Source organism: Ptychodera flava, chromosome 4, assembly GCF_041260155.1.
Source record: "Ptychodera flava strain L36383 chromosome 4, AS_Pfla_20210202, whole genome shotgun sequence".
In the NCBI taxonomy this organism is placed as follows: domain Eukaryota; kingdom Metazoa; phylum Hemichordata; class Enteropneusta; family Ptychoderidae; genus Ptychodera; species Ptychodera flava.
The window spans coordinates 18241479-18255236 of NC_091931.1; the positions used below are offsets into that span (position 1 = coordinate 18241479).

At 37.7% G+C, this 13758-nt stretch overlaps 1 protein-coding gene across 1 annotated transcript in view; it reads right to left on the bottom strand.

Annotated features, from left to right (window-relative positions):
* LOC139131049 (uncharacterized) overlaps nucleotides 1-13758 on the bottom strand; it is an 84862-nt gene that overhangs the window by 57762 nt on the left and 13342 nt on the right. The window lies entirely within an intron of this gene.

Genomic DNA, 13758 nt, shown 5'->3' on the forward strand with positions numbered 1-13758 from the left:
TTACTGAACTTCGACAACAACAAAAGATTCTCAGAGTATGTCCCGCTCGTACGCACTATTGTATGCCTTAGTAATTACAAGTTGTGTGCTTTGGACATACTCGGGAGCGGCCATACTCCTAGTAGTTCTACGGGATTTGATGAATAACGCGGTTTCACTTCACGACGCAAAAGAATGTGGCACATCATGATCCCTGTGCAGTAGCGCAAGTGTATCCAAACTACTGCGTTACCTAATTGGTTTAGTTGTACCGTTCAGATCGATGATTCTGCTGCAAAAATTGGAGAAACATGTCAAATTCCTTTAACTTTTTCATGTAAAATAATGCCTTTACGAGTCGACCACATGCCGCCATACATTTACGCCAAAGTTTAGAGAAACCTTTGTCGAGGCGTCGGCTAGAGCAGGAATGACGCTCAAGTCATCAGGATTAGTGACACGTAACTACGCGTACGTGTGACGGCAGTGCAGTGGCGTACGCGTATCCATGTTAACGTATGTAAGTTTTCGGCTGTGCATTCGTGATCATTTTACTGTATTTTTCTCGGAAACATACGAAATTTGATCCCCGCAAAAAGGGTACATTCGATGGCCTAGTGCAAGAAGGGCTTAAGGACAAAACTGAGTTTTTGACATAATTTTGTTCAGGAATGTGAAATGCATCTTTCGTGGAAATTTTGAGTAAGAAAGGTCAATACAATTACCATTGCCATACGGACGTAAATTGAGTTACACCCAATTTGCACGAGAAAGTCAGGGCACTAAGGGCATAACTCTGTTCGTATGCTTGTTTGCAAGGCAAAACGTAAAAGCATCAAAATGTAAAAACATCTTATAATGAGGATGCTATTCATGAATATTTCATCAAAACAGAAAACAGACCTGACCTTTGCATACACACTGTTTTGCTCAAGCTATTACAGGATCATTATGGGGCCTAAGAAATCGAATTATTAGCCTCCCTAATATTGCAAAACAAGTACTTGTGTTGTTGATGTCAATCTTATTAAATATTCAGATACGAAAGAAGTTGTGCACTTCATTCTGGTACTTTACGAGCTTCTTCGCCTGAGCTAAAAGAAAAACCCATGAAAATCCGACAATTATTACAAGACATCTGATTATCATATGACAAAGTATACTAAACTTCTTTCATGTTGCCCAGCTTTTTTATTATATATGACAATGTTCATTCAAGTCTGTCGTTATCATCGAAGTTATTTGGTCGACAGTTGGAGAGAAAATATATTCTGTCATTTTAAAAATTTACAGTTACTGCAAATCGCTTCTGCTAGCCAGGTCGCCATTCTGTGCTATGATTTCTTGGTGTAAGTTAAGCTGGTTGAATGAGTAGGTAAGCAAATAATCACATAATAATAACAGATTTATCAAATAATTGAACCATGTTTGACAATAACTGAAGTTCTGAATAAAGACAAAATAGTGGATGATGCCCCTATAATATCCAAATGACCAAATAATACATGAATTATGATAACAACTCAATTACAAACTGGGGTAACAATGATGACGTAAGTTTCAAATAAAGACACTAATAGTGAATAATGATATACTAACGACTGAATAACGGAATCATGAGTGCATAATACAGAAATACGACCAAATAACCAAATGCGAGGAAAATATAATAATGACCGAATAGCCATATATTGGTATAATAATGATGACATAAAACACAAATAAAGAGGTGAGGATGATTTTGTTGGCATTGTCAGCATCCCTTAAATTTTGAGTCCAATAACGACATTCCGGGCTGCAGGTTACTCGTACCTCTCAGCCAAAGTTTAGCTAAAAGGTCTGTGCATAAACAGGGCCGGGTGGGCATGGCATTGGCTGATTAACTTATGCATTGCGTTTGCGATGTTAGGAAAATATTCGTACTGTCGCGATATGACCAAATGAAATACCAAAACGAAACCTGTAAACTTAAAAAAATATCAACCGCAAAACTTTTTTTTGCTACCGAGTTGTGCGTACGATCGGAAACTTTCGATCACCATCTGGTTTAGAGAAATTTTAAGGCTTATAATTAATAAAGCTATACTTGTGAAACCTGACGAATTTATAATTAGGTAAACGAGACCTGGATCTCGCACTTTCACTATAGAGATATTGTATAAATTTAAAAGATTCTAGTAGAAGACCAGAAATTATCGGAACTGTCATTTTTATTGATGGTCGCCATGATATTTATTCACTTACAGGCATATAAGCCTGATCTCTTGATAATTTGTTCACAGCAAAATTATTGCCAATTTTCTATGATATTCTTTGAATTCAATTCATCCCATGTTATAGTCTTTTACTGCATTTTAATAACATTCGTCTGTAACAGAATGGACAAGGGCTTGTGTTGGACCGGTTTCACTTGAATAAACATTTACTTGGTTGATTTACAGGAACTGGCGTTAGTTTGAAAATACGATTATGAACTCATGGGTCTTTACTTAGGGGTGAAAAGAAGGTACAAATTGAAACTTTCATAATCGTTACTTTCAATTGTTCTATTGTAACATTGAAAAAGCAGGACGTCCTATTGCTATCCGTAAGAACAAACTCTATAAACGTATAAAGACTGGAAGATTTTCACTTCTACTTGCAGGAGAAGTTTTTATAACAAATCTTCATGACTTTGTTCTCATATTTATTCAATTTTTCTTGACTGTAATAAAACATACCGCCGAAAACTGTTACTGCTGAAAGCCATGAAAGATCAAGACAAACATGCGAGTTGTCAATTGATACGTATTCACACGTTTACCTAAGGTTTGCACCATTTCACTAAAGGTAGTTGCGCCTCCGAAAGGAAAGACTTAGACTTTTGCTGAAACTTAGACTTTTGATGAAACTTTTCTCAAGGAATCTTTCAACCGTTCTCTTTCAAAATCAAGAGGAAAAATTAGGGATCACGGTGCACATTCTTTTTGGTACCAGAGAAACAAATTACCAAAGATTTACCGATATTTGAAATTTAAAATGGCCGCAGTCCCCTTGTTAACTATTGGATAAAAATGATAAAAATAAAATTTCCCATTTTCGAAAAATTAAGACGGTGAAAATTTTTCCTAGACCAAGACCTTTAAAATGAGCCACTTGAGTGGTAGATCAGAACAGAATTGATAAAATTTGAAAGCCCGAGTATCTGTCCCAGAGGCGCTTTCTGCCTAAAGTAGGCGATACAAATTAGCTGATTCTGAAAAAGATTAAGTGTCTTCAAATGAAGATGATACTACAATATAACCTCAAGGTCTCTGTTTCGTTTGCAGAGTACTTTAAAGGGCATCGTATTTTTGTAATCCGACATCTTGCAAAAACACCAAATGGAACAAATGTTGTGAAATAAATCATTCATTCTGATTCCAAGCATAACTCCCTAAGTAGTTTAATTATTAAATCTGCATACTTCTTGGCTGTCGTTTTGCTCGTCACGTGACTTCGATAGACCAGGCTCCACTGCAGCCGACCGTGGACTGTGCAAATGTAGTGAGTGAACAAATCGCCGATTTTTGTCGATTCGCACGCGCAGTACCTTCCGGTTAGCTCAAACACACGGGGAGTTTTCTTGGTGAAGTAGCCGAGATTACCCAAGTTGGACATCATAAACAATTCAGTACCACGACCAAGGTTTTTATCGTCCAAGTTGGGCTGAAATAAGTCAATTATCGAAATGTTCTGAACTTTCGTGAACAGTAAAAGTTTCAGCATCCCATGGGCTAATTCCTTTATTGTGGCATGGCTCTCTCTGGTAAAGGATGATGCAAGTTTGAGTATATCTTGATTCGTCCTTGTACCTTTGGGGACCCTTATCGGCAACTGTATTATGGCGGAGAACTGAGAGAAATTCATTCAGGTGCCGCCAACGAAGCTGTTCGTGCAAAAAGGTGTTCGTGCGAAGTTTTTCAGCGGGCGGGCAGATTTCAAAACTAATCAGCGGGCGGGGAGAAAATATCGATATTACTGTGGGCGAGAAGAAATTTCATTACTGCAGCCGGCGGGGAGAAAAGTTTTGACAGTGGGCACCGGAAAATACGTAGAGGGAGGGGAAAGTGGCGTGCTTAATAAAACCTAACTTAGAGGGGAGCAATGTTCCAAGGTATACTGCTAACTGCTTGCATGGTTTTGTGTTGATCTGGGTTGCCTAGTGGGCATCTAGTTGGCAATGGGGAATTTCAGTAGTGGGGAGAGGGCAGCGGGGAGCGGGCAGACTGTAGATACCGGAGGGCAGTGGGCATCAAAATTCAGTGGGAGGGCACATTTTCAGTGTATACCAGTGGGAGGGCAGTTACGAACAGCTCTCACTTTCCCCTCCAAATTTTAGGTCAGGGTCAAAAATAAGAAAAATCGGTATATCAGCCTTCAAAACAGGTTTTGTGATGATTTTGAGAAATGCATGAAATTTACCAGTTGGCGGCACCTGTTCATTGCTGGGTCTATTGGTGGATCACAGAAACGCTGCAAGTTGACTGACTGTAGGGTGTCTACTTTCTGATCTGACGTCAGGTTGCCGTCCTGCATGATTTCTGCGATAGCAACCGCTGCAGCCGCTGTCAACACACCATTCACTGTGGCTTTGTGCTTTCGGCTGACGTCACGGAGTTTCATCGTCTCCTCCCTGGAAAACGCTATGGGTATGATACACGTAGCTCTCTTTGCATCGCTGTTACGCATAATTTCAGTACCGAACCGAGCTAAGAACGGGTTTCTCTTCTGGAATGACAGAAGTAAGGGAAGAAAGGTAACAAAGATCTTGAATGTTATCCATTCCCTCCAATTCAGCTCTTTGATTCCCAGAATGTCATGAGCGTGAGGAAGCAGTGGATAGCTTTCGGGCATCTCGTCTTTTCCCTCCGCAACAAGTGACATGTTGGTCAAAAGTTCATCAGTGAATCTCATCATCGTGTTGCCATCAGCGATAGCGTGTACGAAAGTAACAAACAATGTTGATTTGTAAACACCATCCTCGAACGTGGGGGCATCAGAATTTCGCATAATTCGTATCCTCCATAGAGAGCCAGTTCCCGCGTTAAACTTTGATGTCAACTCTTGCTGGTGTACGTCTTGCCAGTTATCGCCCTCAACGGTCTTCACATCGACGATGTTTTCATCCATAGGTGCGAAATAATGCCGTTTCTTTCCCCTTGTATCGATGATATCGCAGACACGCATGCGTAGCAAAGGGTGTCGCGCTCTGATCATTTTAGCTGCCGTTCGCACCAGCTCCTCCGTGACAGGTAACTTTGATTCCACGAATATTGCATAAACGTTTAACATCGCTCCATGTTTTTCTAACATCATAATCCATAAGTATTCAAGGAGTGACATTTCACGCCCTCCCGGAAAAGGATTAATGATATCATCAGTGGATGGTGACATTGTGAATCTTTTCAGCATGAAAATAATCAACACTATGAGACCGACGGCACAGGCAGTCACCACCGTCAAATTTTCAGGTGCAACTTGTGTGAAGTACGTAGATGTATGCATCTTGTCCCTGTGCAAAGAATAGGTACAGAAATCCAATAAATCCACAGAAATATATAAGTAAGTGAGTGAGTCAGTGGGTCAGTGAGTATATTTATAATTTAATAAGTGTAATATATGACAAAACGTCACTTCAGAAAGTAGTAATCTTGCATTACCTGTAAATTTCGTTTGCCTTATTAGTGTGTTTTTGTTATGATTCATTGCAGCCTCAAATACATTTTCTTGTTTTGCTACCAAAATATAGTCAAAATACCTATATAGTCAGGTGGCTTAACAAAAATATCGTTACACGGATGACAAAAGTGCCAAATTTGCTACAGGTGTTCGCATATATGTGTAGATCAATATTAGCTATTGCTCCAAAATTTTGGTCACCGGAAAGGCTCGATGACGTCATAAATTCAAAATGGCCGCCATTATAAGGCTTAAAAATGGTAAAAAAAACGTCTAATTCAGGCAGTTTCCAATGTTTTTGAATAAACCGACACAAACATCCCAAATTACAAATACAACATAAATTGATGCAAATCAATATTATGATGACGTCATAAAGCCAAAATGGCTGACAAATTCAAAATATCCCTACAATATCATCTGATAATGTTCAAATACTGTTAATTAAGCCTGTTTCAAGCATTTTATCCCCTATACTGAAATTAACACCCCAAATTATAGACAAAACATATAATTGATACAAATTCATTATTGTGATGACGTCATAAAAGCAAACGGCGACTGAAAATTACAAAATGACCTATTATGAAGTTCACTGTGCTGAGCAAATTTACGTGACAAAATAATACTTTAAAGGTAATCTACAATTTGTCTTGATAATCCATAAACTCAAAATAAATGATAAATGTACTAAAACTTAGCCAATAAGCCCAACACAAATTACAAACTATTATAAAATTATTTATTTTAACAATAACCTCTGTCTGAAAAACTGAACCAATATTAAGGAAATAAAGTTATCTTTACCCATAGGTTCTACCTTTGAAAGTGTTTTGTTATAGTGAGTAGATCAATAGTGATGTGTTTTCATGATAACGAAAAACATGGCGAGAAACCGGTGAATAAATCATGCCTTGACCCTGGTCATGTGACCTTGGTTCCTGAAAAAAGGTTTTATGTTTGTGATTTTGGTCTAGACTTTTGCTTCCTTTGTTTCAGAAACCTTTTTCGTTTGAATTTTCTTGGATTTTTATGTCTCGATGTGTGGTGACATAGTTTTGTGCTACAGTTACTGTAGTTATCTTTTTGGAGGATGTGCCGGCCTGAAAAAGATCGTTCGGTCAGGGTTTTATGAACCAAAAGAAGACTATTTTTTCGCTTCTTGAATCTAGCTTAGCTTATTTTTTTGCAGCTTTCGTGAATTTTTTTTCTTTATAAAATCCTTCACTCAGTTTATAGTGTACCAGATGTTCTTGCACAGATTCATTTTAACGTTCCTGCTTTTACATTGCGTCGTGCTGTTCTTTTTAGACCAGTGTCAGCACGTACAAATATCTGGAAACACTCATTTTTATCACGATCTAAGACATATTTTAATTCTATCTGTAACAAGCAAAATTAAGATATTTTTAATAACATCAGTAATTTTCGTCATGGATTATGTAAGATCCTTTTTTCTGAATAATTACTTTTTTCTGGATGTATTTCTGTGTATCTTTTGCTTTATTGCTGTTTTTTGGGTTTTTTCTTATGTGAATTCTCCTGTCTGTTTGTTTACGTTGTAACTGTTATATACTTTTCGTTTTGTATTATATATTTTTTTCCAACGAACCTGTTATTGGGGCAACCTGTTGGTTCGAGATTAAATAAAAAAATAATAATAATTTTATGAAAAGCGTCTTTGCCTTTCGTTGTTCACTTACCGGACTGGTTAGGAATTCAAAGATGAAGGAAACTGCAAAAACAGTGACCAGACGAGTTTTGCTGTTTGGAAACCCAAAACATAAAAACATAAAAAAAACACCAGGAAGAACATAAGCAGAAATGGAAGGTTAAACAAAGATAAGAACTCAGAAAGATTCTCAGATTCATCAACAATCTTGCAAATCAAACCTTAATCAAAGCATTAAGTAAAGGCTTGAAATTTATTCCCACTCCGGAGTGTCTAGAAAAATTGTCGTATGAGATATCAACAAATTTATTCGCATCATAAGATTTTGCGATACCATGACAAACAATCAATCAATCAATCAGACATCTGTTCTAAGATAAGTACATGTTCAACACTAGTAACCGCGGAAAACCCAAAAATTGTAAAACTGTCTCAAAGCAACTTAGATCGATATAGGAAATTCCATTCGCAACCCACCTCAGAAAGAATGTGACTCTGGCAGAAAAGACTGCCCTGAACGATCTGTCTAAAAACAAATAAATCTTAATGAAACTCATCAATAAAGGATGAGGCATAGCAATTATGAATAAGATAAATGACATTAAAGAAAGTTATAGACACCTGTGAATTGAAAAATGTTCACTAATACACTTGGCGACGTTGACTATACAGTGGATATTGTATACAAATCATTTATCTGCGACAAGAAGATCATTGACGAAGTGATTTACAGTTTCCCCATTTCCATAAGTAGAATAATTTGTACACCATGATGGTATCTCCTGCCAAAAATACACAAACCAAAGCAGAAGAAACAATCATCACCAAAAGTCTCAATAGAAATGGCTGCTCAACGTCACAACCCTAATAAAACAAATGTCGGAATTTCTAGACCTTGTCATAAAACCAATCGTCCAAAACGACTTATATATGCCAGGGACACAAAAACTTCATTCTCTAGTTAGAACCAATTAAAAAAACAAGCAAACTCTATTCTTGTAACATAAGACGTGGTATTAATGTAGGAAAACATGCCAAAAATGAAGCCATAAATGCAGCGATCGTAGCGTTGGACTCTGAAACAGTACTGCCAACTGGTATGATTGGTTTTGGTTTATTTACCCGATTTGAAAAAAAAAGAAAGAAAAAGGTCAATGACATGACACATGAACTCAAGAGCAACCATCAATTTACATGAAAGCCTTAACTGTCGATTAATCTGAAACGCAACATATTTTAATTCAACTTAGAAAAATACAAACGAACCTATGGATGCAGTATGGGCTCACCAGAAATAGCTGATATCATATACCATGAAAAGGAGAAAGTTATATTAAATCCCAAATCCGGTCAAATATTCGTATGGAAATTTAAAAGGTGACATGTTCATGGTTTACACAGGAATTGAACATCAACTTTTAACATTCAGAACATTTGTCGAGGAGTGCAACACCCTGTACTCTACCTTCAACTTGGGAATTCATAATTGAACATTCTATCGACAAAATCTCATACCTTGACGCAATCGACAGAGATGGCTCGATTTTAAAACCCACAAAAAACTATCTGACGATATTTATCTGCCACTGACTTTCAAATGCTTCATTGAAGGTGAATTACTCAGATATGTACATGCAACAACATTATTGACTTCATAAAAGGTAAATTTCTCAACGCAAAATCTTCAACAAAGAGATTACAAAAAGAAAGACATAGCTTGTATAAAAAGAATGTAACAAAACGTCAGCCATCCTTCATCAACGAAAGTAAGAGTAATGATGTAACAAAATACTAGTCAGCACAACCTGATCAAAACCAGCCTTATCAAACAATGTGATGAGAATCTGGAAAATTATGAAGGGTGATTAAACGCTGGCCATGGTTTTCCAGAAAACCTATAATATTAAACGAATAAAAGGAAGAAAAACATTCAATATATCCTCCTTAAAGCAAAATTCAAACACAAAGAGAGTACAAAAGAACGGTTTGAGCAACAGTTCACGCAAAATTCTGACCAAAACATAATGATTTTAGCATCTCTCTTTGATGAACAATGGCTACCATTAAAATGAGCATGTGGGAATACAAAACCATTCAAGTGACTGAAGAGGGACCCCACTTTGGCCCGAAACGCCGCTAGGAGGAATAACCAACATAAAACCTTATTTCCGAGACCAAGGTCACATTACGAGGGTCAAAGCACTATCGATTCACTGGTTTCTCACCATTTTCCCTTATCACGAAACCACATTAATCTACCCACTATACCGTATCACTGACAAGCAAAGGTAGAACCAATGTGTGAAGTTGCCTTCATTTCTTTCATATCGATTCGATTTTTCAAACACAAACCATTTTTAGTAATCAATAATCTCATAAGAGTTTTTACATGTGTTGAACTTATTGGCTAAGTTTTGATACATTATCTTTATTTGAGTTTATGGAATATTAATGCAAATTGTACATTACCTTATACTATCATTTTGACACGTAAATGGGCTATTGTGTACCAAGCAAAGTAAACTTCATAATCGTCCATTTTGTAACTTTCGGTTGCCATTTTGGTTTTATGACGTCATCTTAATAATTAATTTGCATCAATTATCTGCTTTGTGTGTTATTTGGGGTGTTCATTTCAGTTCAGGTGATAAAATGCTGAAAGCAGGTTTCATTAACAGTGTTTTAACATTTTTAGACAATGTTATGGCGGACATTTTGAATTTGGTCGGCCATTTTGGCTTTATGACATCATCATAAAATTAATTTGCATTAATTCAATGTTTTATTTATGATCGAGAAAGTTTGAGTCACTTTATTTACAAGAATAGTGAAAACTGGCTGAATAAACTGTATTTTACCATTTTTAAGCCTTATAATGGCGGCCATTTGAATTTATGACGTCATCGAGCCTTTCCGGTGGCCAAAATTTTTGGAGCAATAGCTAATTTTGATCTACACACATATGTGAACCTCTGTAGCAAATTTGGCACTTTTGTCATTCGTGTAACGATCTTGCTGTTTTTTGTTGCTAAGCCACCTGACTAATAGTATTCCACCTTGGCACAAAGTCTCTCCGTTGGTAATTAGACTCTCTTACAGCCCCTGTGTCAGCTACTGTACGCAATGTAACTCTTTTTGCCCTTTGGTACTCCTGACTTTCAGCTCTGCGAAATCCGGCTGCGCGAGCTGGCGCAATTTCGTTATGCATTTACCCGGATCGTTGAGAGCACATCATTTACGATTGCAGGTGACAGTTTAGAGGCTACGTAGCGAGCTGGAGGCTGTACGGAATCTACTGTGCGAAGTCTTATGTCCTGGGCCAGACAATTGAATTTTAGTCAGGACAAAGATTTGTAAACAATGAGCGAAATTTAGGCAACGCTGTGTCATAGTTGTGTATGCAGGCGTACCTAACACTGCTTTGTATTTTAGCATATGAGGAGGTACCGTAGGGGATGAAAACATACTTGTTTTTGAGCACAAAATAATGAATATATTACCAAAATGAAAGTTATTTACCCACGCCTTGAAAAGTTTCTCTGAACATTTCCAACGTAAGTTAATAAAGGGATCATGCTTTTGGGTAGGTATATTCGAGAAAGGTACTATAGTTGCAGACCAATTTTAAAAATGTCCTCTAGAATATGTCGGTATCGGGTATAACTCGTTCGCCACTGACGTCATACACTTAATGGAGGTCTTCTTGACCTTTGTACAGAGTAGCATCATGTAGAGGAGGCATCATGGGCCAGTGGCTAGAGCAGTGGACTCACGCTCACAGGATGGTGAGTTCGAGCCCCGGCATGGCCATTGTGTTATGTCCTTGAGCAAGGCACTTTATTCCTCATTGCTTCTCCCCACCCAGGAGTGATGGGTACCTGGTAGGACAGTGGTTGTAATGTGTGCGTTTAGCTCTGCTGCACTTATTGGCTGCACATGTGAGCTGTAGTTTGCTCCCCAGGGAGTTGAGTGGTATCATATTAGGTCCAGTGACCAGGGGTAATAATAATTGTAAAGCGCCTTGAGAACATGTACTTGTGGCTATGTGCGCTATATACGAACCCAATATTATTATATGTTATTAGTAGCGACTCCGTTTTTCGAAAGACGATCTGATTAAGTATGTTTCGTACACGGCTTTTTCACAGCAAAAAAAGTTGTCATTCTTTTGAAGAAGGTCCATGATTTTGCCGTCGAACGTGTTGACAGCGGTTGGTCAGGTGAAGCATTGTGGGAAGTTTGCCCTGTGAGCGGTCTGAGTCAGATATCAGGTTACACTTCTGGCACTAGCAAGTGAAATTAAACCAAAGTACATGTATATTAAGAGCAGCCATGTACACCCATTGCACGAAAGCATAGTAAATTGTATTTATCCCGGACTTTTTTTGTTTCTTGTAAAAACAGAGACCGAGAAATGATTACACCGGCGCAAATTAGGGCTGTTCTATCGTCAGTGTACAGCCTGGAAAACAAACGAAGCAAAAGTGTCAAAATTAAAATTGGCGAAATTGGTAACCTACCTCATGAGAGCACTCCTTCTACACATTGAAGACTGCCGAAGGTCATTGAGCGTTCTTCGGGATTTACGAGTCGTCTAGATCTGCTGCTGTCCCTCGTTCAAATGTCTTAAGTGTCAGATACCTTGTGAATCACTATGTGAATCAAGGACGTTCACTTTTAGTGTAAAGGCAGAACACATCTACAGCTGTCAAACAGCTCGTTTTGTATGAACGCAATGGCTGCCAGAGCCGCGGGTTGTATGTCGCAGGTCGTGACCATGACCAGATTTCCATATTGCCAGTGTGCGACGTGATCATTTAAGGTGGAGTTGCACACAACCAACACAGTTTTTAGGAAGGTATATTTCTCATCAAAGATGACGAGGAAACCCCCTAATACTATTTACATTTTCAAAAAGCTGAGAATCTAAAGTTTAGTTTGCTTGCAATAGTTTACTCGAAGGATGAAAGATGTATATATTTTGGGTAGAAAAAAATCAATTTTGGTATCAATGATAAGCGAATTTAAATAAAAAACTTGACAGTATCTGAAATTTAATATTTCACTGAGAACAACAGCATATATAGAAATAAACGACTATTTCATTTTGCATTATATATCCTCATTCTAAAACGACAGCGCCGGCGGTGATTAAAATCGTGATAGGCAAAATTAAAATGCCTCTTATTAAAAATGTAAGATCTTTACTGCCAAACAACATTGTCATTTTGTTTAATAGTATAGAAATATTAGAAAATCTGAACTAGCCAGACTAGAGTTAAAATGAGAGAAAAGAGAAACCTCGTGATCTGGTGATCGGCAGAAATTTGCACTTCTTTCTTGACAAGGTAAAAGGTGAACAAAACCAATAATTTAATCTGCGTTGGTAAACGTACACACGAGAGGTTTGTGTTTGACAAACACCGTTACTTTTACTGAGTGCATCAATAACATCGCTCCATATTAGGTCGGCCTACTCCTTTAGCCGTACCATATACAGTATGTATCATTAGGATCCAATGAGCCTCGAAAGTGAAAGACTCAAACCTTCCCTAATGAAACATAAAAAACAGGGGTCACCCTGCAAAGATTTGAACTAGCGAAAAAAATTACCCAACATTTTGCAATATTTGATATTCAAAATGGCAGCCATGCCTGTGTTAATTCTATGGGGAAATCAAAGTATGGATTTTCGAAATACTAAGACCGTGAAAGCCTTTCTTTCTCCAAGAGCTTTTAAATGAGCCCCCACAAGTGGTAGCTCAGAAAAGAATTGTGAAATATGGTGGTTTCACTGGCGTTCGAACTCACAACATACGGTACGTAATCACCTTGTAGAGAAGCAATGTATAAGTCTGACTATCTGTACCCGAGGCGCGTTCTACGTTAATTGCTGCCTGTCTTTAGAGCCGAATACAGTCCCGTGGAAGTAAACATCTGGATTTAGAAATTCTGTGAAAGATTGAGCAATGTATTGCATTTTAAATGACTTGTATTCAGCAGAATCGAAGCGATGCATACACCACATTTCATCAAAAACCAGAGTAAGGTCATAAAAGATATCGACTACAATACGCCCTACGTGATTAATCCCAGCAGTGTAAAGCTAGAATTTGTATTTATCAGCAACAGCATTCTGGTTTACTAATTTATGTCAAGGACATTGAGGAAGACTAACATTTATGAGTCGTCCAAATAAAAAAATATTATACACGAATGGAATAATTATTCAACTATAAAGATCTGCATAATATGTATTTAAGGTGTTCTGACATATTTGTCTTTAAAGATTTGGTCAGCATCTCTGGCACAAAATCCTTGGTCTTGGGACAAAACGGAGTCAAACACAAATTAATAAGAACAATTGGGTGATAGTAATTTAGTTTTTAAAACCTAGATGGAGCTTG